Source organism: Jaculus jaculus, chromosome 6, assembly GCF_020740685.1.
Source record: "Jaculus jaculus isolate mJacJac1 chromosome 6, mJacJac1.mat.Y.cur, whole genome shotgun sequence".
Taxonomy (NCBI): domain Eukaryota; kingdom Metazoa; phylum Chordata; class Mammalia; order Rodentia; family Dipodidae; genus Jaculus; species Jaculus jaculus.
Window position 1 is genome coordinate 158,603,626 of NC_059107.1, and position 24,090 is coordinate 158,627,715.

Sequence of the window (24,090 nt, forward strand, 5' to 3'; positions counted from 1 at the left end):
CAGCCCAGTACTTTTTATTTATTTATTTATTAACAACTTCCATGATTGTAAACAATATCCCATGGTAATGCCCTCCCTCTCCTCACATTCCCCTTTGAAACTCCATTCTCCAATCATATTCTTTTTTTTTTTTTTAAGTTTTTAAAAAAGTTTTATTTATTTATTTGAGAGCAATAAACAAAGAGAGAAAGAGGCAGATATATAGAGAGAATGGGTGCGCCAGGACCTCTAGCCACTGCAAATGAACTCCAGATGCATGCGCCCCCTTGTGCATCTGGCTTGTGTGGGCTCTGGGGAATCGAACCTGGGTTCTTTGGCTTTGCAGGCAAACGCCTTAACTGCTAAGCCAACTCTCCAGCCCAGGCCCTCTTAATAAAATGATGTCATTGAAGATTAGGGTTTCAGTATATGGACTTTATGGGGTCAAAAGCATTCAATCCATTGTACCTCTAGCTTGTAGATGAGGAGAAAGGGCCCTAAGCCAACAGTCCTGCATACATTCAGGGCCCTTCCCTCTGTGCCTCCAAGTTAAGCTCCATTGCAGATCTAGGTCCTGGGATTGTGCTGGAGCTGTGAGGATATGGAGCCCAGCAGAGAAAACGAACTAAAGTTGCTATGTGCTTGGGCTCTCCTAGCGGACAACAAGGCCTAAGTCTGGTATAGGAGTTGGGACTGGAGAGATGACTTAGTGATTAAGGCTCTTACCTGCAAAGCCTAAGGACCCAGATTTGATTTTCCAGGTCCCAAGTAAGCCAGATGCACATGGTGGCGCATGTGTCTAGAATTCATTTGCAGCAGCTAGACCCCCTGGAGTACCCTCTTTATCTCTCTCTCTCTCTCCCTCTAATAAATAAACAAACAAACAAAAAACTTAAAAAAAAAGAAGTTGGGCTGGAGAGATGACTTAGCAGTTAAGCGCTTGCCTGTGAAGCCTAAGGACCCCAGTTCGAGGCTTGATTCCCCAGGACCCACGTTAGCCAGATGCACAAGGGGGCGCACGCGTCTGGAGTTCGTTTGCAGAGGCTGGAAACCCTAGAGCGCCCATTCTCTCTCTCTCTCCCTCTATCTGTCTTTCTCTCTGTGTCTGTCGCCCTCAAATAAATAAATAAATAAATAAATAAATAAATAAATAAATAAAAAGAAGTTGCTCACTACAGGGATACCAAAATTATATACCCGTCAGTTCCTCAAGGTCAAAAGTCCGAGCCATATATTTCTAACTCTAGTGACTCACCCATGTGACAAACACTTGGGGTAATTAGTGACAGATCCAGATTTAAGATGTTCACATTATGGTGCAGTTGTCATGGCTTCTTGGGACTGAGTCCTGGTGCTGCCTCTGTCTCTTCCTAATTTGTGACCTTGACTTAGTCACTAACTGCTTTGTGTCTATTTCTTAAGTGAGAGTAGTTAGAAACAATCCCAAACTTACAAGGAATTTTTTAATTTTTTTTGTTTGTTTGTTTGTTTTTGTTTTGTTTTTCTGAATTAGGGTCTTGTTGTAGCCCAGGCTATTCTGGAATTCACTATGTAGTCTCAGGGTGGCCTAGAATTCATGGCAATCCTCCTACCTCTGCCTCCCAAGTGCTAAGATTAAAGGTGTGTGCCACTGAACCAGGCCTATAAGGCTTTTGAGAAGGCAAGAGAACTAGTAGATGCATATTTTTGCCCATGGTGGTGTCTGTTTTAGCTTTGATATGAGGACACAGATCCCTGTACCAGAACATCAGGGCTCCCCAGAAAACAACTTACGATGTTAAGATTGTTGGCCCTTTCTCCAAAGCACCTCTGTGTCTGGTTGGTGTCCCACTGAAGACAATCAAGTCTGGCATCTAGCCAAGTGTCCCTTAAATGACAGACATTGCTCTTTAAAGTATCTCTCCTATTTTACCTGTTGCCTGGAATGGCAGACTCTCCAGACCTCTTGCCAGCTACCTCGTTTGAAGCAAGATGTGGCAATCCAGCTGGCTTGCACAAAATGCAAATACTGCGTGTGGTGGCACACGCCTTTAATCCCAGTACCCTGAGCCTACATAGTGAATTCCAGGTCAGCCTGAGCTAGAGCGAGACCCTGCCTCAAAGAGGAAAAAAAAAGAAAGTTAAAAAAAAAAAAAAAAAGAGTGCTAATAAAAATGGTGCTTAATGTGAAAAATTGTCAAAGGTGTTTTTTTTTTTCCCCTGTAACTGCACAGGTATGGGAACTGACCCCTGTTCAGTCTTTAGGCTTGACCAGCAATATTTTACTGAAGTCCTTGTCATAAACTTAAACTTTTCTTTTGGGGTGTGTGTGTGTGTGTGTGTGTGTGTGTGTGTGTGTGTGTGCGCGCGCGGTGTGTGAAGATGCATGCAGCCTGTGCCCATGAGCGGCGGTGGGAGAACGTTTGGTGCTTTCTGTCACTCCTCTTTTTTTTTTTTTTCTCCAAGGTAGGGTCTCATGCTGGTCCCAGGCTGACCTGGAATTAATTACGTAGTCTCAGGGTAGCCTCGTAGTCTTGTGTTTTTTTTTTTTTTTTTTTGAGATAGGGTCTCACTCCAGCCCAGGCTGACCCGGAATTCACTATGTAGTCTCAGGGTGGCCTCGAACTCACAGCTATCCTCCTACCTCTGCCTCCCGAGTGCTGGGATTAAATGTGTGAGCCACCACGCCCGGTTAGGTTGACTTTTTATTTGCTAAACTCGAGTGTTGAAGGAGAAGGCAGACACACAGGGAAGAGTTTAAGAACTTCTGAAAAGTGGAGGTGCATTTGTTCCCTCCCAAGTCCGCCTGGGTTCGGTTCCACAGCAGAGCAGAGGTAGCAAAAACCACTGGAGGCACGTAAGATACACAGACTCCAGAGTCAGAGCCTGGACAAACCACTTAATCTGTGCTGTGGTTTGCCCATCTGTGAAATGGCATGCTAAAACCTATGTCCCAGGGTTACTTTGAAATTAAATAAACAGCATCAGATGCTTGTCCCTCCTGACACTTGTCATGGTGTATCTAAATGTTTAATATGTGTCTCACTGTTGTATCCCTAGTTCCTCCGATTGTGTCTGGCACAAATGTGTGTGGAACAGATAACATTTGTAAAGATAAAGTCTGCCAGACTCACAGCTGATCTGGAATCAATTAAATTTACATACATACGTGTGTGCATAAAACAAAGCAAGGGAAAGAAGAGAATTGCTCTCTGGGATGTGGGACCTCCAGGCATCAACTGGACAGACAGTGGGTTTCGTACAATATTCGGAATTGAAAGCTCTGGATTCAAATCCAGCTTGATCCTTACCAGCTCTGAAGAAACTCTAGGAATGCTAACAATTTGTTTGCTAATCTCCCTTTACCTCATTGTTCCTCTAAACCAGCTGAAAACCTTTCTAGAAAGATTCCTGAGAAAGAACCCCTCTAAGGTGGTATTCTACTTAGGCTCTCTCTTTTATTTTATTTTTGGGGGTTTTCAAGGTAGGGGCTTACTCTAGCCCAGGTTGACCTGGAATTCACTATGTGGTTTCAGGGTGGCCTTGAACTCAGGGTGATCCTTCTACCTCTGCCTCCCCAGTGCTGGGATTAAAGGCGTGGGCCACCAAGCCTGGCTACTTAGGCTCTGTTGAACTTTCTGATTAGGCCTCAATTTTTGGACCTGTGTGCCTAGGTCTGCTTGTTCAGGTTTAGCAAGAATCCGGAACCATCCACCTCTGATCACCATTCATAGCTACTCAGGTTCTCCATCCCCCACTATTCTCCTAGCCTTGTCCCATCACCCTGACAAGCCTTCAGCAAGAATCCTGTTAGGTCGGTTTGGCCAGAATCACCCTTTACCCTTCAGGGCCCCTCTTAGTAATTCTCTGTGTGTGAACTCTGCCTTGCTCCTTGGCTAGAAATTCCCAGTGACCCATACCCAATGCTGGGTTCATCCCAGCATCTCTCTGCACCACTGCAAAACCCAACTGCAGCAGTCCCTACATTCACCAGGATGGCCCCCCTAAAAAAAAAGGAGGCCTGGCCTTCTTGAACAAGTATCACTGGATTCGCCCCTCTTTTAACTTCCCATACATAAAAATCCTAGCCAAATGAGATCCTGATTTGTTCCTTATGCGCAAAAACAAAAGAAAAAAAAAAGGGGGGGTACAGTGCAACAGTGATGTTGAGGAACCCTCCATGAAAACACCTGGAAATCCGAGTTGTTTTCTTTTCTTTTTTCGTTTGTTTTCCGATTTTTTTTTTTTTTTTTTCTCAGCCGTGCAAAGGCAAAGGAGCTAGGTGGGTTCCAACATCCTCCCAGAGATGCACAACTGCCGAAAGAAAAGCCCGGGAAAATAAATGAAATGAAATGAAATAAAAGAAAGGCTGGATCGCAGGGGACGCGAGCGGTCCACCGAGCAGGAGGGCTCCGCGCTCCCCACTCCCCCTTCCCTTTCTCCCCGGGTGCGCCGCCCACCGCGAGCCGGGCGCCGAGCCGCGCTCTCTAGGACCCGAGGAGGCCGGCGCCGCGGGGAGACGGAGCCTGCGGCGGGCGGGCGGGCGGGCGGGCGCTGCCGCGAGCGGCCGGCCGACGGGCTGGAAATGAAAAGTACAGCGCTCGGGAGCCACATGGACCGAGCTGCCGGGGCGGCGGCGCCGGGAGCAGGATGCGGCCGCCCGTAATTAAATAGCATTTACTCTTATTATTACTAATAATAATAACGTAATCATACCTCTAAGTCATAGCATACCATTTATCGGGCTCGGCGCCGGCCCGCGGGGAGCGCAGCCCGGCCGAGGTGAGTTGCTCGCTCGTGGCGGCCCGGACGGAGCCCCTCGGCGGGGCTGGCCGAGACCCGGCCATCGCGTCCCCGGGGGCGGCGGGCGGCGGCGGTGCGCGAGGGCTCGGGGCTCCCCGCCCTCTCCCGGGGTGGGGTGGGGTGGGGTGGGGTGGGGGGCGTGGGGGCTCGGGGCTCCGGGGAAGGAGACGAAGGCTCGAAGCCGGGTGCAGGCCGAGGCGCGCGCGGTTCGCTTGCAAAGGCGGTTTTGCAAAAATAAATAAATAAATGAGAAATCAATAAGAAACTGCTTCCCGTTCCCGCAACCCCCCCCCCCCCCCCGCGCCATGGACGCTTTTTGCAGGAGATCTCTCTCCCGGTCTCCGTACCCCTTGCCCCGAAGTTTCAAAGTTATTGTATGGCCGGGCACCTGCCGCCGGCGACATTTGCCCCCCCCCCGCCGACCCCCGCAGCCCCCAGGGGATTCTTGGGCTTCGTCTCCTCTGGGGGAGCTCGCGCCTCGGGGTCTGGAGCTTGGAGGGTGCGCGGATGCACGGCCGGGCCCCTTTGCAAAGAGGGTCCACGGCTAGCCGGCTCCCCCCCCCCCCAACCCTTGCTATTGTGTTTGCTTGGCTTGGCTCTGTAGCGTCTGGAGCCTGGTGTCTAGGAGGGCCGGGGACGGTGGCCGGCCGATGGGTCGCCCCTGTCGGTTACAGCGGCCACGCGAGTCCGGGGATCTGGGGCCTGCGGCCGGGTGCTGGGTGGAGGTGGGGGAGCCAGGACAGGGGGGCGCGGTCCGGATCTGCTGGGCAGGAGGGCATTTTCGGCCGTGGCATCACTGCTCTCCGTGGTCACTGGGCTCCGAGGCCTGCGAGGTGTCCATTAGCCAGTCAGCGGGGGTTCCACGGTGTGTGGGTGGGTGGGGGGTGCTTTCAAGACATGGGCTTCAGTGACTGGGGGTGGGGGGCGCCCTGGCCGGACTGGAGGCTCTGGAGAAGCGAACCGATCTCAGACACCCCGACCTGCTCTGCAGAGGGCCGGGGTTGGGGGTCCTCTCTGAGACAGGCTTCCTCTTCCTATCCCCCTTAAACTGTGTGGTTCCAGTGTTTATCAGGTGCCTGGGTTGGGGGTCCTTTACTGAGACAAAGCAGTTTCTCTCCGAGGTGGGGGGGAGGGTCACGTAACGTGTTCTTTCTGATAGAGCAGGGTGGCTGACGTGACAACTGGGCTTATATTTAATAGGGAAGACAGGGAGGTGGAACCACAAACGGGGGTCCGGGAGGGGTTAGAGGGCCTGGCATGGGGGTTCTGGGGGGTCCACCGGCCTTCCGCAGGGTGATGAGGGATTTCATTTCTCCATTGTTAGCTGAGACTTTGAGGCTTACGGGTAAGATTTGGAGCCCCAACTTCTTGCTTTTCTTCCTCAGCTCCTGCCGGTCGTCCAATCTGATGAAAATAGCAGAATGCAGAACCTTGAATTTTCACACAAATGCGATAATTATAGTACATTTAGCAACTGTGTTGGACACAAAATTCTAGCGGAATCTTTCTCTCTACTACCAAGATTCATCCACACATACAACTAAACCCTTCCTGATGTCTTCTATACTTCCATAGAAGGCACCTGCAACCTAAAACTGATGCCATGCCCAAACCTGGGTGGAACAGGCTGGGGGTGGGCATCCTGAGCTGGTTATTTGTTCTTCCCAGCAGTTACAGCAGGTAGAAATTTTTAAATCCTCATTTTACAGATTAGGGACTAGAGAATTAAAGAATTGGATGTCTTGTTGGAAATTTGCACAGTGGAGCTAGGATTTGCACCTAATTTTCTGCCTCCAAATCTTCATCTTCAGGAGGGAGGAGATCTGAGTCCAGGACAGTGCCTTTGTGATCCCTGAGTTTGGCTTAGACAGTTTGGAATTTGATTTGTTGGATGATTTGGAAGGTGGAAAGTTCAGTGGGTTGAGCTGTTCTCTTGAATCTTAGATATGTGATGGTGTGACCATCAGTGGGTTTGGGTTTGAACATCTGAAAAATGTAAATCCTTTCAATAGCTTTCTTTGGTGTGTGCATATATATGCTTGTGTGCATGCTCATGCCAGGCATGGTACAATCCTAGCACTCAGAGGTTGGAAGCAGTCTGATTTTGAGTTCTAGGCTAGGCTGGGACTACATAATAAGACCCTGTCTCAAATTAAAAAAAAAAAAAAAAAAAAAAGTATGACACTCCGGAGGCAGAGGTAGGAGGATCACCTTGAGTTCAAGGCCAGTGTAAGCCTACATAGTGAATTCCAGGTCAGTCTGGGCTAGAGTGAGACCCTGTCTTGAAACAAACACAAACAAAGTGTAGGGCTGGAGAGATGGCTCAGCAATTAAGGTGCTTGCCTACAAAGCCTAAGGACTCAAGTTAGATTCCCTGGTACCCACATAATGCCAGATATACAAGGTGATGCGTGCGTCTGGAGTTCATTTGAAGTGGCTGGAGGCCCTGGTGTGCCCATTCTCTCACTGTCTGCCTCTTTTTCTTTCTCTGTCTTAAATAAATAATTAAAATTAAAAGTATAACCTTTTACTAATTAAAAATTATTTTATTTATTAGAGAGAGAGGGAGGGAGGCAGAGAGAAAGAGAATGAGTGTGCCAGGGCCTTTAGCTGCTGCAAACTCCAGATGCATGTGCCACCTTGTGCATCTGGCTTATATAGGTCCTGGGTAATTGAACCTGGGTCCTTTGGTTTTGCAGGCAAGTACCTTAACTGCTAAGCCATCCCTCCAGCTCAGGACTATAACATTTAAAAAATATTTTATTTATTTATTTGATAGAGAAAGAGGGGGAGAGAGAGAGAATGGCAAGCCAGGGCCTCCAGCCACTACAGACGAACTCCAGACGCGTGTGCCCCCTTGTGCATCTGGCTAACATGGGTCCTGGGGAATTGAACTTGGGTCATTTGACGTTGCAGGCAAATGCCTTAACCACTAAGCCATCCCTCCAGCCCGGGTATAACATTTTTAAAAAGTGTATATGTGTGCAGAGAGATGCTTTAGTTTATAACATAAACATGTGGCTTATCTAGCCTTCATAGCAATTACATAATTTTTCAATCTTTATTCTCCAGATGAGAAACCCTAAGGCTCAGAGAATTCGGTGTCTTGCTGGAAATTTATACAGTAGAGCTAAGATTCTTATCTAGTTTTCTGACGCCGTATCTTCATCCTTTCCCAGAATTCTGGGCTGCCTAGCAAGCTAGAAGCACCCCTGGCGAGCTGGGATAGAATCCCTTGTAGTCTGGCTGGAAATAGAAAAGAAAGGTAACTCCAATGAGAAAACAAGAAAACATCAACTCTGAGGTCAATACACTGAGAGGAGAAAAGAGACAATTCAAGGTAACCGGGAAATATTCAGGAAGGTGTCCTGTAGGAAGTGGAGCTTGGGCTTAAAAGAGTGGGGAGTTTGGCCAGGGTGGGGAAAAGGAAGAGAAATCCTGGGTTAGTTCCGCTTAGTTCTGTGCGGAGAAGCTGACTTATATTCTCTGTCTCTTTTTAAAATAACATTCTTGGGGCTGAGGAAATAACTCAGCCATTACAGGCACTTGCTTGCAAAGCTTGCTGGCCTGGGTTCAATTCTCAAGCCACTCATGTAAAGCTAGATGACATTTGTTTGCAATGGGGTGCACACACACTTACACAGGAATGGAAGGAAAAAAGGAAAGGAGGGAGCCGGGCGTGGTGGCGCACGAATCCCAGCACTCAGGAGGCAGAGGTAGGAGGATTGCCATGAGTTTGAGACCAGCCTGAGACTACATAGTGCATTCCAGGTCAGCCTGGACTACAGTGAGACCCTACCTCAAAAAAAAAAAAAAAAAAAAGAGAGAGAGAGAGAAGGCAAGGAGGGAGGGAGGGAAGGAAAAAGAAGAGAAGGAAAAAGGAAGGAAGGGCTGGAGAGATGGTTCAGTAATCAAGGCGCTGGCCTGCAAAGCCAGAAGCGCAAGGTGGCACAGGTGTCTGGAGTTCATTTGCAGTGGCTAGAAGCCTTAGCGTGCCCATTCTCTCTGCCTCTCTCCCTCTCTCTTTCTCTCTTTCTCTCTCTTTTTTTTTTTTTAAATTTATTTGAGAGCTACAGACACAGAGAAAAAGACAGATAGAGGGAGAGAGAGAGAATGGGCGCGCCAGGGCTTCCAGCCTCTGCAAACGAACTCCAGACGCGTGCGCCCCCTTGTGCATCTGGCTAACGTGGGACCTGGGGAATCGAGCCTCGAACCGGGGTCCTTAGGCTTCACAGGCAAGCGATTAACCGCTAAGCCATCTCTCCAGCCCCTCTCTCTTAAACAAATAAATGAAAAGAAAAATCACACCAAAAATAACCACATTTTGCTGGGCTTTAATCCCAGCACCATGGAGGCAGAGATAGGCAGCCTAGACTGAGCTAGAGTAAGACCCTACTTGCAGGGGCTGGAGAGATGGCTTAGTGGTTAAGCGCTTGCCTGTGAAGCCTAAGGACCCTGGTTCGAGGCTCGATTACCCAGGACCCACATTAGCCAGATGCACAAGGGGGCCCACGCATCTGGAGTTCGTCTGCAGTGGCTGGAAGCCCTGGCGCGCCCATTCTCTCTCTCTGTCTCTATCTGCCTCTTCCTCTCTCTGTCTGTCACTCTCAAATAAATAAATAAAAATTAAAAAAAAAAAACCCTACTTGAAAAAACAAACAAAACCCAACTCTGTAATATCAGGCTAGTCTGAAACTCACAGCTATTCTTCTGCCTCAGCCTCCAGAGTGCTGGGAGAGATTAAAGATGTGTGCCACCACACCTGGCCCCAACTTTTTTTGGGGAGGGGTTTCGAGGTAGGGTCTCACTCTAGCCCAAGATGACCTGGGATTCACTATGGAGTCTCTCCAGCCCTTCCTTCCTTTTTCCTTCTCTTCTTCTTCCCTCGAACTCACTGTGATCCTCCTACGTCTGCCTCTGGAGTGCTGGGATTAAAGGCGTGCACCACCACACCCGGCCCAACACTTTTTACTTGAGAGAGAAAGAGGCAGATAGAGAATGGACACACTGGGGCCTTCAGCTGCTGAAAACAAACTCTAGATGCATGCATCACCTTGTGCATCTGGCTTACATAGGTCCTGAGGATTTGAACATGGGTCCTTTGGCTTTGCAGGCAAGCGCCTTAACCACTAAGCTATCCCTATAGCCCCCCCCCCCAGCATTTTTTATTTTTGGTTTTTCAAGGTAGAATCTCGCTCTAGCCCACGCTGACCTGGAATTCACTCTGTAGTCTCAGAGTGGCCTCGAACTCACTGCGGATCTTCCTACCTCTGCCTCCCGAGTCCTGGGATTAAAGGTGTGTGCCACCATACTTGGCTCCAACTCTTTAAAAAAATATTTTATTTAATTTATTTATTTATTTGACAGAAAAAGAGGGGAAAACAGAGAGAGAGAAATAGAGAGAGAATGGGCACGCCAGGGTCTCCAGCCACTGCAAACGAACTCCAGACACATGCACCTCCTTATGCATCTGGCTAATGTGGGTCCTGGGGAATTGAACCTGGGTCCTTTGACTTTTCAGGAAAACGCCTTAACCGCTAAGTCATCCCTCTAGCCCTCCAACTTTTTTTTTTAAACAAGGTCTTTTGTAGCTGAGGCTGACATCAAACTCACTGAGCAGCTGAGGATGACCTTGAAATTTCTGATCTTCCTGTCTCCATCTTTCTGGTACTGGTATTACAAACAAGTGCCACCATGCCTGGTTCATGCAGTGCTGAAGACTAAATCAAGGGCTTCCTGCAAGCCCTCTTCCAACTGAGTGACATGTCCTGCCCCTTAACATTTCTTTAAATCAGTTCATTTTTTAAAATATTTATTTGAGAGAGAGAAAGAGGCAGATAAAGAGAGAGAATGGGTGCACCAGGGCCTCCAGCCACTGCAGATGTATTCCAGACACATGCACCACCATGCCATGTACATCTGGTTTACTTGGGTACTGGGGATTTGAACCTGGGTCCTTAGGGGTTTTGCAGACAAGTGCCTTAACTGCTAAGCTATTTCTCCACCCCAGTGTTTCTTTCTTTCTTTTTTTGGTTTTTTGAGGTGTGATCTCACTCTAGCCCAGGCTGACCTGGAATTCACTATGTAGTCTCAGGGTGGCCTTGAACTCACAATGATCCTCCTACCTGTGCATCCCAAGTGCTGGGATTAAAGGTGTATGCCACCACAACCGGCTGTTAAATTACTTTTTGTTTCCATCTTCTCTGATGGTAGTTTATAAAGCGTGGACGTTTGCCTCCATTTCACGGAAGAACTTGAGGAACTCGGGGTTTATGGGACCACCTTCTGACTCTCGAGTGTGCTCCTGCCTGCTGTAGCCACCTTCACGTCAGATGTGGAGGGTAAAACAAGGACTGGGGGTTTGGATTGGCAAATGCGGCAGGGCTAAGGGTTCTCTCAGAAAGGTCAGCAGCCTCCTCAAGCCCATGGAATTCTTCGGAAGTAGCTTTTTGTCCCCAGGCCTCATGGAGAACACAGAAGGACCATACACAGTCAGTCCTGAGCAAGGGTATCTGGGCCAAATCAATTCCTTAGTGGCTGCTGGGGACCTGGCTCACCACCCTGGAGGAATGTGGATCTTGGGTACAAGATGGACCATTAACCTGAACATCCCAAGGACAGGAACTGGCTCTGATTCACCCTGTGCCTCCAGCCCTGGTGGACGTGCCAGGAGGACACATTCAGCCATTATGTTGTCAAATTGAATTATGCCCCAGTGTGGAGAGGGAAGTCTCATTTTGCCTGGGGTGAAAGGTCTTCTTAGAAGAATTGCTATGTGAACATTCGAAAGATAGGATGAGAAAAGCCAGAGAGAGGCCATTCCAAGCAGAGACAGAGACATGCAGAGACATGGAAAGCCTAAGGAATAAATCGCCTGATAGAGCCGCAATACAGGTGCCTCTGTGAGTTCGGGTTCAAGTCAGCCTCTGTCACTGTCGCCCCTCTGATATGATGGGTCTCAGTTTCCCATTCCGAAAATATTGTTTTGTTTTGCGTTTTATTTATTTATTTGTTTTTGGTTTTTTGAGCTAGGGTCTCACACTAGTCCAGGCTGATCTGGAACTCACTATGTAGTCTCAGGGTGGCCTTGAACTCACGGTGATCCACCTACCTCTGCCTCCCAAATGCTGGGATTAAAGGTGTGCACCACCATGCCTGGCTTAATTTTATTTATTTTTATTCATGTATTAGAGGGGGAGAGAGAGAGAATGGGCACACCAGGACCTCTAGCCACTGCAAACGAATTCCAGACACGTGTGTCAACCTTGTGCATCTGGCCTACATGGGTCCTGGAGAATTAAACCTGGATCCTTAGGCTTCGCAGGCAAGCGCCTTAACCACTGAGCCGTCCCTCCAGCCCATATTGTTTTTGTTTTGTTTTTCGAGGTAGGGTCTCACTCTGGCCCAGGCTGACCTATGATTACTATGTAGTCTCAGGGTGGCCTCAAACTCACAGTGATCCTCTTACCTCTGCCTTCTGAGTGCTGGGGTTAAAGGCGTGTGTACCACCATGCCTGGCTTTTTTTTTTTTTATTATTGTTTTTTTTTTATAATTTTTTTTATTTATTTATTTGAGAGCGACAGACACAGAGAGAAAGACAGGTAGAGGGAGAGAGAGAGAATGGTCGCGCCAGGGCTTCCAGCCTCTGCAAAGGGACTCCAGACGCGTGCGCCCCCTTGTGCATCTGGCTAACGTGGGACCTGGGGAACCGAGCCTCGAACCGGGGTCCTTAGGCTTCACAGGCAAGCGCTTAACCGCTAAGCCATCTCTCCAGCCCTTTTTTTTTTTTTTTGAGGGTGCTGTGGGAGGGTCTCACTAAGTAGAGCTGGCAGGCCTGGAATTACTAGTTGCCCCCAAACTTGCACTTTACCTCTGTCTCAAAGTTCTGGGATCTCAGGCATGTACCACTACCACACTGGGGCAAGTCCTGAGATTTAATAATGTTTAATGATAACTCAGGAAGCTAGAGGAGTTTTAAATTTTTCACTAATTTAGCAAATACTACCCAGCAATTTCCTAGTGGCCAGATCCATTTTCCTAGATTAGTTTATTTTTTTTAATTTATGTGTGCGTGTGTGTGCGTGTGTGTGTGTGCGTATGTCAGGGTCTCTTGCTGCCGTAATCTAATGCTTGTCTGGCTTTATGTGGATGGCTGGGGACTTGAACCCAGCCAGCAGGCTTTGCAAGCAAGTACCTTTAACCACTGAGCGATTTTTCTAGGTCCCTGGGTTATGTAATCCTTGGGATAGTCTATAGGTAGGCTGATCAATAAGAGGTTAGACATGCAAAGTTTCGGTGACGTTGCTAAGTGGCAGAACTGCTAAAGAAGCCCAGGCAGTCTGGCTCCAAGAGGGGACTGGAATGGGGAAGGGAGACACTGGTGGGGGCGGCAGTAAGCGCCAGAGCCCAGGAGGTGGAATGTCCACTTATCAAGCCTTACATCTGCCAGCTGATAAAGTGACTACCAAGACAGCTCCCGGAGCCTGCACAGAAGCCAGCTCCTTTCATCACATTTAATGGCCCATAGCAAAGGGGCTCGCTTTCCTTCCTCTGTCAGCGCCAGCCACAGGACTCCTTCCTCCCTTAGTATTTCCCCTGGTGAGTGTTTCTTCGCAGGCGTCGTGATGGCTGCTGCAGGTGCTCATTAGCGGTCCTCCCCCAACCTTGGGAATGCAGCATTTCTGCCTTCAGAATCTCCCTCCTCCTCAGAAGGCTGCAGTGGACCTCAACAATCCCCGGCTCCATAGCAGACTGAAACGTGGTGGTGATAAGGACAGCAGCCACCACAGAGTTAATGTCACTTCACTGCTTGGCACTTGCTGTGCCTTCTCATACCAAATCTGCTTGACAACTTTCTGCAGAAGGAACAGGTATTTCCAGCTTCATTTTGTAGATGAGAGAACTGAGGCTAAGAGATTAAGGAGCCACTTCCAAGATCACACTGCACGTAGTCAGACAGAACAGACCTACCGAATGCCAGGGCCTGAAGTCTTTCTGTTTTAATGTTTTTGTTTTGTTTTGTTTTGTTTTCGAGGTAGGGTTTCACTCTAGTTCAGGCTGTCCTGGAATTAACTCTGTAGTCGCAGGGTGGCCTCAAACTCATGGCGATCCTCCTACCTCTGCCTCCCGAGTGCTGGGACTAAAGGCGTGCGCCACCACGCCCGGATATTTTTAAAATTTTATTTACTTGCATGCATGTGTGCATGTATGTCTGCATGCACCAGAACCTCTTGCCATTGCAGTTGAACACCAGATGCTTGTACTACTTTATGTGGATGGCTTGGGAATTGAACCCTTAACAGCTCAGCCATCTTTCCATCTTCCTCCACCCTCTTCCTCTCCCCGCTTTGCTTTTGCTTTTTTTTTTTTTTTTTTTTTTTTTTTTTTTTTTTTTTTGTAGGGTATAACTAGCTCAAGCTGATCTGGAACTCATTATGTCTCAGGGTGGCCTGTCTCCTGCTTTTTTTTTTTTTTTTTTTTTTTCTTCTTAATGGGTCTGCAATGACCCATGTGGTCTCAGGCTTATAGTGCAATTTCTGAACTCCTGATCCTCCTGCCTCTGCCTCCCAAGTGCTGGAATTGCAGGCATGCAGCCTTATGGACTTTGAGAGTCTGAAATCTTAACTGTCTTGCAGAAAATGCCATTAGAATATATGTTACCTGCTCCACTAATCTCTCTCTCTCTCTCTCTTTTTTGGGTTTTCAAGGTAGGGTCTCACTCTAGCCCAGGCTGACCTAGAATTCACTATGTAGTGTCAGGGTGGCCTAGAACTCACAGCGATCCTCCTACCTCTACCTCCCGAGTGCTGGGATTAAAGGTGTGCGCCACCACGCCCAGCTCTCCACTAATCTCTTTTTATGAATTTGGGTGTCCTGGACCCCGGAGCCTCTCACATACCAGGCAAAATCTCTACTATTGAGCTATAACCATAGTCCCCAGCCCAGTTTGTTTGAAATGGGGTCTTACGCCGTAGCCCAGGCTGGTCTGGAATTTGTGGCACTGCTCTTGCCTCAGCTTCCCCAGTGCTGAGATTATAGAAGTAAGCCACTATGTCTGCCTAATTTAGTTCTTTTCTTATCTGTCTGGAGAACTAACATTTATTTTTCTTTTCACTTGAAAATTATTTATTTGGGCTGGAGAGAGATGGCTTAGCGGTTAAGGCGCTTGCCTACAAAGCCAAAGCATCCCAGTTTGATTCCCCAGGACCCACATAAGCCAGATGCACATAAATCTGGAGTTTGTTTGCAGTGGCTGGAGGCTCTTGTGTTCCCATTCTCTTTATTTCTGTCTGCCTCTTTCTCTCTCTAAATAAATAAATAAAATTGTTTTTATTTATTTATTTAAACATGTGTGGGTGTGCCAAAGGTCTCTTTACTGCTACAAAACAATGTCCGTCTGGTTTTATGTAAGTGGCTGGGAAATTAAACTAGGCTTTGTTAGCAAGCACCTTTAACCACTGAGCCATCTCCTCAGCACTCCTAACATTTCTTTTTTTCTTTTTGTTTTTTGAAGTAGGGTCTTGCTCTAGCTCAGGCTGACCTGGAATTCACTAGTCTCAGGGTGGCCTTGAACTCATGGTAATCCTCCTACCTCTGCCTTCTGAGGGCTGGGATTAAATGCATGTGCCACCACGCCTGGCCAAGGCTGACCTGGAATTCACTAAGTAGTCCCAGGGTGGCCTCGAACTCACAGTGATCCTCCTACCTCTGCCTCACAAGTGCTGGGATTACAGGCATGCACAAGTATGTCCAGCCTCCCTCTCTCTCTCTCTCTCTCTCTCTCTGTGTGTGTGTGTGTGTGTGTGTGTATCTTTGTGGGCATACGTGTGTGGGTGCATGTGCACATGTGTTTGGTGGTGTATGTTTTCCTTGATCACACACCTCAGCTAGGCTAGGTGGTCAGCTTGCCCTGGGGGCTTCCTGCCTCTGCCTCCTGCCAGGAGGGACTAGATTACAGGCACCCACCCAGCATTTGCCATGTGAGTGCCAGGGATCCAGTCCTCATGCTTTGTGTAACAAGCACTTTACTGACTGAGCCATCTCCCTAGTCCCCAAACACTTTTTTGTTTTTTTGAGGTAGGGTTGACCTGGAATTCACTATGGAGTCTCAGGATGGCCTCGAACTCACTGCAATCCTCCTACCTCTGCCTTCTGAGTGCTGGGATTAAAGGTGTGCGCCACCACACCCGGCCCAAACACTTATTTTTGTATCACTAACATTTGTGGTTTTTTAAAAATTTATTTATTAGAGACAGAGAGAGGGAGAGAGAGAGGTAGAGGAAGTGAGAATGGACACTCCAGAGCCTCTAGCCACTGCAAACGAACTCCAGATGCATGAGCCACCATGTGCATCCGGCTTACGTGGGACCTGGAGAATCGAACCTGTGTCCTTAGGCTTCACAGGCATTTGCCTTAACCATTAAGCCATCTCTCCAGCCCACATTTGTGCTTTTATTTGGTTGTGATAAGGTCTGATGTGTTATCACTAACAGTTAGTGCTTGAGCGCACAGTTACTAGTTTCATGACAATCCTTCAAGGCAAGAAATGGCCCCTAATTTTTTTTTTTTTTAAAGACAGAGAGACTTTATTAGATTAAGTAAAGAAAAGAGAAGAGCCGGGCGTGGTGGCGCACGCCTTTAATCCCAGTACTCGGGAGGCAGAGGTAGGAGGATCGATCGCCATGAGTTCAAGGCCACCCTGAGATGACAGAGTTAATTCCAGGTCAGCCTGGACCAGAGTGAGACCCTACCTCAAAAAAAAAAAAAAAAAAAAGAAAAGAAAAGAGAAGAAAAGGCTGGGTGTGGTGGCATATACCTTTAAGTTTAATTCCCCAGAACCCATGTAAGCCAGGAGCACATGCTGATGCATGCTAACCAGGTCACGCATACCCACAAGATGGCACACGTGTCTGGAGTTTGATTATACTGGCTAGGGGCCCTGGAGCTCCAATTCTCTCTCTCTCATGAAATAAATATTTAATTTTTTTTTTTTTTTTTTCTGAGAAAGAATGGGCATGCAGGGTCTCTAGCCACTGCAGATGAACTCCAGACACATGTGCCACCTTGGGCATCTTGCTTTACATAGGTACTGGGGAATATAACCTGGGTCCTTTAGCTTTGCTGGCAAGCACCTTAGCCACTATCTCTCCAGCCCTCTATGAAGGAAATTTGAAAACCATAAATACCAGCCAGTGTGAGGGCGATGGCTGTGGTTGCCAGGAGTGTTTAATCACTTTTAGAATTTTTCCACGTCTTCCCCACCGTTTCCCTTGATTCAGGCCTGGGCTCTTTTAGTAGCCTCCTCACCCATGTCCTTCTCATCCTCCATCCACAGTGCATCAGCCAAAGGGGCCTAATTGAGATTTAAATGAGACACTGCCACTCTCTGAAAAACCCTCCAGTGGTTTCTGGATGCATGAAGAGCCTGCCCCTGGCTCTGGCTCTGCACCGGGTTTCTGAGCTCCCTGACCTGCCTCTCTCCCTCCCTTGCTTCCTCCCTGGCTCCAGCGCTGCAGTCACACTGGCCTCTTGTGTTTTCCTTGAACATGCTCAGCTTTTTTTCTGCCTCAGGGCCGTCGCCCTTCCCCTGCCCTCTGTGGATGGCTTCTAATCCGTCTCTTACGCAGGGTTGGTTTACCTGTCTCTTAAATGCCGCTTCTTCTCAAGGGTCTTAGCTGCGCTCCTGCCCCTCCTCCACCACTCGCTACCATGGTTGCTATTTGTTTCTGACTCTTGTCTCTTTTTTTTGTGACCTGTGCAGTTGATACCGACCTGCTTTTGCATCTGCCTGCCCCTGAATGACAAGTTCTGCAGGGACAAGGACTTCATTAACTACATTCCCTAGTGTGGGTACAATCCCTCACACATAAAGGCGCTCCACGATTGGACCTTGTTTGCCTGTGAGCTTTTTTTTTTTTTTTTTTTTTAATAGGGCTGGAGAGATGGCGTAGTGGTTAAGGCACTTGCCTGTGAAGCCTAAGGCTGCATGTTCAATTTCTCTCCAGATCCCACATAAGCCTGATGCACAAATGTGATGCAAGTGCAAGGTCATACATGCACCTGGAGTCCAATTTCAGTGGCTGAGGCCCTGGCGCACCAATTTTCTCTTTCTCTCTCTCTCTGAAAAAAGATTTATTTTCTTGAGAGAGTAAGAATGGGACTGCCAAGGCCTCTAACCACTGCAAACGAACTCCAGGTGCATGTGCTGCCTTGTGCATCTGGCTTACATGGGTACTGGGGAATCGAACCTGGTTACTTAGGCTTCCCAGGTTAGTGCCTTAACCACTAAGCCATCTCTCCAGCCTACCCCCCATTATATTTTTCAAGGTAGGGTCTCACTCTAGTCCAGGCTGACCTGGAATTCACTATATAGTCTCAGGGTAGCCTGGAACTCACAGTGATCCTCCTACTTCTGCCTCCCAAGTGCTGGGATTAAAGGTGTGCGCCACCACGCTCAGTTTAAGGCTTCTCTTTTCAGACCTTTCTTACACCACTTGGTTTAAATGCATAAAGTAAAAACATACGGTTTGCAAAGAATACCAGTGCTTTTTTTTTTTTCTTTCTTTCTTTTTTTTTTATTTATTTGTTTGAGAGCGACAGACACAGAGAGAAAGACAGATAGAGGGAGAGAGAGAGAATGGGCACGCCAGGGCTTTCAGCCTCTGCAAACGAACTCCAGATGCGTGCGCCCCCTTGTGCATCTGGCTAACGTGGGACCTGGGGAACCGAGCCTCGAACTGGGGTCCTTAGGCTTCACAGGCAAGCACTTAACCGCTAAGCCATCTCTCCAGCCCTCTTTTTTGTTTTTTGAGGTAGAGTTTCACTCTAGTCCAGGCAGGCTGACCTGGAATTCACTATGTAGTCTCAGGGTGGCCTCGAATTCACAGTGATCCTCCTACCTCTGGCTCCCAAGTGCTGGGATTAAAGGAGTGCACCACCATGCCTGGCAAATACCAGTTCTTTTGATGTATGGCTGGAGTTCTTTATCAGCTCTTTCAAGATGTACCCTAATGTCTAATGTAGTTGCTGTCATCTTGAAGTTGGGGTGCGTATGAGCATTTTGTTTTCTGCAGTAGCTGAAATATGCTAGGGAAAGATCCCAGCAGTGCTGGGAAGTGACTAGTTTTGTCTATGATTGGAGAGAATGCCAGCTGTGATGGGCTAGAAGGTTGTTTTCTCATCCACATTGACAACCCTTTAAATCTCTCCATTCAGGGTGTATAAATGCAATACAGGTAATCTGCAGAAAAAAGTTGTGACTCCTCCCTGACTTCCATGGAGCAGAGGGTCCTGGAAGGGAAAGACATCTTTTATTTTCCTTTCTTTCTTTCTTTCTTTCTTTCTTTCTTTCTTTCTTTCTTTCTTTTTTTCTTTCTTTCTTCTTCCTCCCTCCCTCCCTCCCTCCCTCCCTCCCTCCCTCCCTTCCTTCCTTCCTTCCTTCCTTTCTTTCTTTCCTTATTTGAGAGACAGATGGCGGGGGGGGGGCAGATAAAGAGAATGGAGCTAGGCATGGTAGCGCATACCTTTAATCCTAGCGCTTGGGAGGCAGAGGAGGTAGGAGGATCATCATGAGTTGGAGACCACCCTGAGACTACAAAGTGAATTCCAGGACAGCCTGGTCTAGAGTGAGACCCTACCTTGGGGAAAAAAAAGAAAAAGAGAGAGAGAGAGAGAGAGAATGGGCGTGCCAGGGCCTCTAGCCTCTGCAAATAAACTCCAGACGCATGTGCCACCTTATGCATCTGGCTTACATGGGTACTGGGGAATTGAACCTGGGTCCTTAGGCATTGCAGGTAAGCACCTTAACCGCTAAGCCATCTCTCCATCCTGGAAGACATCTTTGTACAGACTGTGGGGAAAGGGATAAAGGCAGACCCAGGACACTGACTGAGAGGGTTAAGGACAGTGAAATTAAACCTTTCCTGCTATCTGAGGAAGCCTTACAGGCCTGCCTGCTGTCCAGGAGCAGTGCCAGTGTCTTCAGAGATGTCAGAATGTCTGGTAATGTGCACATGGCATGCAGCCTGATGGCATTCTGGAGGATTGCCCTCTTTAGTTCCACCTGAAGCCATGCATGTAGGGATGGGGCAGAGCTCTGTCAGGAGAATTGCTGAGTTAGTTACAGATCCAGCTGCTGGGTCCAGATCCCAACTCCACTACTTCTAACAGTGTGACCCTCTCTCTGTGCCTCAGTTTCCTCATTTACAAAATGGGAATGCAATTGTTCTTTCTTAGAGGGTGTTGTGAGAACTGAGGTTATACTTAAAGCTGTCAGGGCAGTGTGTGGTGGGAGAGTGTCCATGAGGATTGACATCAGCCTTCTTGCTCTGGTCCTCAGATTCCTGGGCTCTTCCTCAGAATAGGCCCCTAAGTACTGTTTCTCTGGACTGCTCAGAAACGAATCAGAGACAGTTTCTGCCTTCAGGAGCACGTGGTTGAGGAGATGGCGGCAAGTGTGCATAACTGATCAGCTAGGGCACCTGCAGTGGCTGCGATGAGCATGGGGTGCTGAGCTTGGGTGCGGGTACTAGCAAAAGTCTTCCTGTGAGGGGATGCCTTGGGTTACCAGCAGAAAGTTAGACACCTCGGCTGGGTCTTTAAGAAGCACTGGGTGTGAAAAATATCCTATGCAAAGCAGGCAGCCCGATGGGGTTCATCACTACTGAAGTGTGACATTCTCGGATGGGCCACTGGGCCAGAGGGCAGGCATGCCATGATTTGATGCAGACGCCAGCTGAAGAACTTGGACTTTGTCCTCCTGGTAATGGTGTCATGGAATGTTGTGTTTTGTTTTGTTTTTTAACATTTTATTCAAAAGAAGTTGCAAAAATAGTACAAAGCGTCCCCTCACCCAGCTTCCTCTAATGGTGACGTCTTGTATAGCTGATACATATTATCAAAACCAGAAAGTTGGCCTTGGTACATTACTGGACTAGAGCCCTTATTAAGCTCTCACCTTATTATTATTGTATTTATTTATTTTTGGTTTTTCAAGTTGGGGTCTCACTCTAGTCCAGACTGACCTGGAATTCACTTTGTAGTATGCACCACCATGCCCGGCTTGCACATGTGTTTATACACACACACACACACACACACACACACACCTCTAAAAATAAATAGTAAGGCTGCACATGGTGGCACATGCCTTTAATTCCAGCACTCGGGAGTATCAGGGTGGCCTTGAACTCATGGCAATCCTCCTACCTCTGCCTCCCTATTTATTTTTAGAGGTGTGTGTGTGTGTGTGTATAAACACATGTGCAAGCCGGGCATGGTGGTGCATACTACAAAGTGAATTCCAGGTCAGTCTGGACTAGAGTGAGACCCCAACTTGAAAAACCAAAAATAAATAAATAAATAAATAAATAAAAATTAAAAAAAAAATAAACACATGTGCACATGTTGAATGTACCTTGGCACATGTGTTAGACAGATATCTCTGACCCTCAAATGGAAACAGACAGGAGGCCATTAGAAGAGAGGAGGAGGGCCGGTGAAGTGTTTGTGACTGTGGGAGAGGATCGGAGGGGTGAGTGGAGAAATGTTCAGGAGGTAAAGGTGAAAGGAGTTGGGGATGGACTGAAAACAGATGACAGAACTTTGAAGGACACTGGCATGGAGGAGGTGGAACGTGAGGGGAAGAGAGGCTGAATTTAGTCTGGAATGTAATCAGTGGGAAGAAATCTAACCCCGCTGAGGTAGACACCAGAGAGTACCGTGTGGACACAGAAATGGGTCTTAAAGGATGAATAGGAGGTGGCTAGGTGATGGGAGGGCGCTCCAGGTAGAGGCATCAGAATCAGTCCAAACACGGGGGTCACAGGCAGCTCGAGCACTGGACACTCAGGTACCAGTTCCCAGAAGGGCAGAGATGAGAAATGCTGAGGAGGGGTGATGCCGGCCCCAGGATGGATTTGTGAGTCATCCACATGACTCATGAGATCATGAAATGCAGGAACTCATCTGGGAGGCTATAGTGTGAGCGAGCAGGAGCACTGTCCCCTCCACGGAAGCTCGGGAACATTGGTCTTGAGGCCTGGGCAAAAAATAGAGCCCAATAGAGACTGCGGGAAGAGTCGTTGGGGGTGGGGGATCTGGGGGGGCAGTTTCACAGAAGCCGAGAAGTGGAGATGCGGCCCAGAGTGCAGGAAAAGGCGAGTGAAAACCCTTCCCTGTGCTGGCAAGGAGGGCCGTGGGTCGGGAGCCCCTTGGTCAGGGAGTGTGGTGGCGTGATAGATGGGGTGGGAGTGGGTGGCTGTGTGCTGGGGAACGGAGTGGGAGTGAAAATGTGTGTCGTCAGCTGTGTGGTCAAGTCAGGGAGGAGCCACCGTGCCTTGTCCTGAAAGGGTCTGAGGACCAGGGCAGGAAGTATTGGAGGGGTGGGGAAGACTTGATCATGAGGGCAGAGTGAAGGGTCCTGCGGGGTCTGATTGCCCAGTGAGAGGCAGGAAAGGCGATATAGTGAGGTGCATGGGCTCCGGGGCCAGGCTGCCAGAGTTTGGATCCCAACTCTATCTACCACGTGCTGGCCCTGCTACCGTAGACAATCACTTAACTTTTCTGTGTCTCTGATACCCTCTTCGAAACGAGCCTGCTAACAGTATCTTATCTCACAGGGCTGCTGGAGGGCTTTAAGGAACTTACTGGGTATGAATTTACCCTCACACATGGTACCTGTTGTCAGGTTTCCGTTTGCTTTTCAGTATTATTCACTCGTATCTGTAAAATGGCTGGGTTGGATGAGTTGATATCCATTCATTCATTCATTTGTTCAGTCACTCATTTCACCACCATTGACAAAGCCTTTTCTCTGTGTCAATCACAGAACCATTGAGATTGTCAAGAGTCTGGAACAGCTAGTTATTCTTCATCTAATGAAGATCTGAGTTCCTTCTTCTCCTCGGCCCCTTCCCTCCATTCTCTGTCTCTCCTGCTGCTGGGGATGGCATGCAGGACTTCAAACACGCTAGGCAAGGGCTGTGGCACTCAGCTCTTGTCTTAGGCCATACATTTCATTTTAGAAAGTTACCTAGTCGGGCATGGTGGCACACACCTTTAACCCCAGCAGTCAGGAGGCAGAGGTAGGAGGATCGCCATGAGTGTGAGGCTACCCTGAGACTACATAGTTAATTCCAGGTCAGCCTTTGCCAGAGTGAGACCCTACCTCAAACAAACAAACAAACAAACAAAAAGTTAATTATTTACTTATTGAGAGAGAGAGAGAGAGAGAGAGGATGAGCATGCCCGGGACTCTAGCTGCTGCAAATGAACTCTAGATTCATGCACTACCACCTTGTGCATCTGGCTTTATGTGGGTACTAGTGAATCAAACCTGTGTCCTTAGGCTTCATAAGCAAGTGCCTTCACTCCTAAGGCATCTCCCCAGTCCACATTTCACCATTTTAACATCTTTTCCCAAAGTAGGGGGGAAAAAAGTGCTTCCTTCCTCATTCAGTGCACTTGTCTCTCAGGGGGATCAGCGCCTGGGCACACTGTCTGCAGAGCCAGAGCACTGGATTGATGATGGTTTCATTCATTCACTCTTCTTTGCAGTGCTGAGGATGACAGTGCAGGCAAGCGCTTGGCCACTAAGCTGACCCTCAGCTCATCAAGCACTCAGGCTACTGCATGGCCTCAGGTCAGGCATCTCATTGCGTATTTCAGATTACAAGAATAATGCTTGGCTGGGCGTGGTGGCGCACGCCTTTAATCCCAGCACTCGGGAGGCAGAGGTAGGAGGATCGCCGAGAGTTCGAGGCCACCCTGAGACTACATAGTGAATTCCAGGTCAGCCTGAGCCGGAGTAAGACCCTACCTCGAAAAACAAACAAACAAACAAAAAGAATAATGTTTGTACTGCGTGCGAAATCCAAACCACACTGAAGAAAGCATCCTGTGCCCTCTTGCTCTTAGGCAGTTCTCAGTCTCCAGAGAAATTAGCGGATAGTCTTTATTTTATTTTATTTCATTTTTTAATTTTTATTAGCATTTTCCATGATTATAAAAAAAATCCTATGGTAATTCCCTCCCTCCCCCCCTCCGCGGATAGTCTTTGAAAGGCCTTCTCTACATACAAACACACATTACACAGTGACTACACAACACGGAGTCCCGAGCGCTCCTTTCAGCTCTCCTTCCCCACACGTGGAGGCCGCACCATAGCCACAGGTATAGATCCAGCAGCTGTGTTGTGTTTCCTAGTGTGTGTTTAGTTATTGAAATTAATCCTTTACAGGGGAACACTGAGACTGCTTCTAGCTTTTCATGCAGTCTTTTTTTGAGGTAGGGTCTCACTCTAGCTCAGGCTGACCTGGAATTCACTATGG

General features: G+C 48.2%; 1 protein-coding gene across 1 annotated transcript in view; it reads left to right on the forward strand.

The window, feature by feature from the left end:
• Window positions 1-4,520: 4,520 nt before the first annotated feature.
• Window positions 4,521-24,090, forward strand: part of Zc3h7b (zinc finger CCCH-type containing 7B) — a 64,516-nt gene continuing 44,946 nt past the window's right edge. Inside the window, exon 1 of the mRNA XM_045151837.1 lies at window positions 4,521-4,740. The gene's annotated coding sequence lies outside the window, so the exon portion shown is untranslated. The remainder of the gene's footprint in view (window positions 4,741-24,090) is intronic.